Raw genomic sequence first — 4,065 nt, 5'->3', positions numbered from 1 at the left:
AATAATAATAAAATAAATTGAAATTAAAACATGTGTTTCAGCTTTTCCTTCACTGCATACTTGTATACATTTTAGTTTTTTGTTGTGTGTGTGTGTGTATAATAATTATATACATAAATATATATAATTATTATTATTATACACATACGCGTAACAAATAACATATTTGTTATTTTGTTCCATACTCATAATTACGGTGACGTAATGGGCGTTCGGTTTTCTCCTAGTTCCTATCGCGGTGACGTCATCGACGTCGGTGAAATTGACGGGCCACCTGTCGGTGGAATGGACCTCGCCTTTAAGAAGCTCCTGCAGGATGAAAACCGGAGCTGTTCACAACACATGGTGCTGAACGACGCCGACACACGCCGAGACATTAGAGAGAGCGAAGACAACAGCGCAGAAACACTGTTTATGCCGGAGAGCATCCGAACAGTTTGAAGAGCCGCTGCTTGGTAAGCGGAATCGATGGAGCAAGACGTTTTCACAGTGTGTAGCTTTCACATGTTCTCAGTTTAATATCCATGTTGATAAAATGTCAGCTGTGTGTGTTGGCGTGGGAGTGAGTGCCACAGACAGCAGCACTGGACGAAGCAACAGGTAGTTTTAATCGTTTATAACATTCTACGTTTGTTTCAGGCTTGATTTGCTTTTTGTTTTTTATGTTGTCAGGAGAAACCATGTGGAATATTTTACGGCAGGAGCGGACTAAATCGAGAGCTATAGATAAATGTTATTTCTTCTTCCGCTTGTTCTTTGTTTTCCTCTTTTATTTTAGGAAGTTTTCAATGAAACTATTTGAGACCTGTTGATTGCAAATAAGTGTTTAATATTTAAAATGTTTATCATCCTGTTTGACTCAACGCCTGTCACTCCCGTTGCACAGATTGAGTGATTCTGTCTTTGTGTATTCAAATACTGCTTGTTGTTCTACATAGATTGAATTCTGAAATACTTTGTTATTATTATTATGCTTTTCTTGTGCTGGTGTTTTTATTTTGGTCATTTGCAATCGATTCATTTTTTCAAGTGTTTGTACATTTTTTTGCGTTGTGTGAGGGAGTTTTTGCATACACATTTTGTGCATGAACACCATCATTTTGCTTTGTTTAGCTCTATGTTCAAGTGCCAGTTTGGCTTGTGAAGGCCCCACAGTGATTTTTAATTTCTAGGATATTTAAGCTCTGTTCAAGCGTGATCCAACTGGCCTCGTGTATGTTCGTAGTACAGTAATAAATCAGACCAAAAACAGTGTATGAATATGCAATTTTGATATGCAATGTTTTATAAATTATAAGATGTTATGGTGCATTTATAAATGCAAATCAGAACAAAACAGGCTGTTGGTGCAGCTTGCAAATGTGTCAAATATGCATGCATGCATGATTATGTTTTGTTAAATCTATCTTTACTTATGCAATTCAATTACCATAATCACCTGACAGCAACATGTGCATGTATACCCTCATGCATTTCTGTTAGCGTCACATCAAATGCTGTGCATCATATATTTTGCATGCCATTCAGCCAGCATGACACCAACTGGACAGATAAGTGATTAGAAAATAGCTGGGTTCGCGTATGGCATTGGCATGAATGTGCACACAACTTTGAAGGGGACCTGCCTTTGAAGGAGCAGGCCTTTTGAAGCCCCACATGGCCTTAGAAAAAAAGATCAAAACTTGATAGAATGTGCACAAACAGGGACACATTTGATGTGCCATTACAATCAGGCCTGGAGGAGAACCCAAGCTTGTCCTATAGTCCCTACAGGCATCAGGGAGCAAGGACAGTACTTGATCTAGCGTTTCATGGACGCAGGTGCTGGCAGCACTGCTGACTTCTTGTTATAAAAAATAGCATGCTTACAAGGGCATGTAATGAACGCTATAAGTCCTTGGTGCCTTGTGCTACTATCTCTTATTGGATTTCAATAGCAACATTTTTGCTTTAAGATACAGGAAATATTTTCTTTTATTTATTTATTTATTTTTTTAAAGGAGATAAAACAGGATATAAATCTTTATCTGTGACTGTAACCGGTCCAAATAAATCATCATTATAGCCTACATTTTGGCGACGTTTGTAATCTAATGGCAACGATGGACCGGTCAATTTACTGCCACGTCTGATTTGCGCCTTCCTGGGTTTCATCTTAGTGTTAAAGGCAAATGAAAAACTATGCAACAGATAAATAGGGTTAGAACGCCAAATAATGTTAACTGGCAAAATTGTCATATAATGTGATCATGCTGGTGTCACGGTGTATTTCAGGGTCAGATCTGGCGTGTTACGCAGCAAGAGGCCTTAATGAGGAGACGTGTCATAGGAGAACCTGCTCCATTCGAGTCTCGTAGCAAAGGTGACACCCAGATGAGGAGAACCGTTCTCACCTCTCCTCATCAGATGAAGGTATACAATATGACTCATGCAATACGGCAGAGAACAGAGCTCGCCTGAAAAAAGAGGAAATGATGAGATATGAAACCAAAAGTTGTGAATAAAACAAAAGCTATTCGAGTACATTTTACAAGCAAATACTATTTCAGTCTTTCTATTTCAAAATTGCACATTTATTCAGTGTGTTGCTTGCTATTTCTTTGTAATTATTTGTGAAATCTAATGGTTTTCAAAAGCATCCTACATCTTCACCCCCCCCTCAGGTTATAAAACAGATGCTGTGGAAGAACACTGTTTTCCCTTTTGCCTTTTAATAGACATCTTTTTATATATGTGTAACACTTTACAATAAAGTCCCATTAGTTAACATTAACACATGACCTATAAATTACAGGATTTATTCATCTTTGTTCAACTTATTTAATATAAATACAATTGTTCATTGTTAGCTCAGGTCCATTAAGTAATATTAACAGATTCAGCTTTTGATTTTAATTTAATTTAAATTAATTTAGTAAATGTTGAAATGAACTGATTAACACATTCTTTAGAAGTACTTTTCATTGTTATGTTATGCTAACTAAGGTAGTTAGCTACTGTTAATAAATGAAACCTCATTGTAAAGTGTTACCAATATATATTTGGAATGATTGCATGCAATTCATTTATTTTGTTGAAAGCATAACCGAAGATGTAGTTTTAGGTATAAATAGACTAAACAATGTTTGACAAATATTAATATTTAGATGTTAATACCTGATATTTCCCCTTTATGAATATTCACAGGATTTATTCAGGTATTGGTAACAACATGTATGATTTAGCAAAATCGCAGAGTTGAGATAAATGTTATATCTAACTTGTTTGTGTCTGAATGTACTTTTTTTTTTTAATCAGTCTACTGTTAAAATCATTTGGTAACACATACATCAGGGTCTCATTTGTTAACATTAGTTAATGCATTAATTACCAATGAACAGTGTATTTTTACAACTTTTATTAACCTTTGTTAATGTTAGATAATAAAAAATGTTCATGTTAGTCCAGAGTGCATTAACTATACAACTTTTGAATTTTATAATGTATTCATAAATATTCTTCATGTTAACTAATTTGAACAAATAAAACCTTATTGTAAAGTGTTACCGATAGTTTTCAAAGTAGATAGTTGATTAATCTGTCAGATATTACATGTTTGATCAGCACGTTAACATTTATTTACTGGCGTTATGACATATAATATGTTTGAGAATATGAAAATGCTTTTCCATTATGAATTGGGTCTGTGCTGTTTGCTTCCATAACAATAGAAACACAGAGGATCAGCATTTATCAGAATTAGTCAGTTTGTTTATGATGGGCAACATTATGTCAACAAGGGTATCTAGATGTTTGTTCTTATTATACATCGTCACTAATTGACTATATGAGGTTTTATTGCATGATCAACCTCCCTATAGAGCTCTGACAGCCTCCTGTTAAAATAAACAACCAGACAAGACAGTCCAGCTGTGTTACTGGCGTATATCTGAGTGTGATTGTGTTTCTCTGTTAGTGAAGGAACAGCCTGGGGTAGAAAAAAGAAAAGGGGTTCAAAAATGTCTATTGCATTTTAGTTCAGTGCTCACGCTCAGTGAGGAGGAAATGAATAAAAATTAATATGAA

This window comes from Sinocyclocheilus anshuiensis, unplaced genomic scaffold, assembly GCF_001515605.1.
Source record: "Sinocyclocheilus anshuiensis isolate Anshui unplaced genomic scaffold, SAMN03320099.WGS_v1.1 scaffold333, whole genome shotgun sequence".
In the NCBI taxonomy this organism is placed as follows: domain Eukaryota; kingdom Metazoa; phylum Chordata; class Actinopteri; order Cypriniformes; family Cyprinidae; genus Sinocyclocheilus; species Sinocyclocheilus anshuiensis.
The sequence above is the reverse complement of the archived record's forward strand: the minus strand, read 5'-3'. Positions refer to the sequence as shown.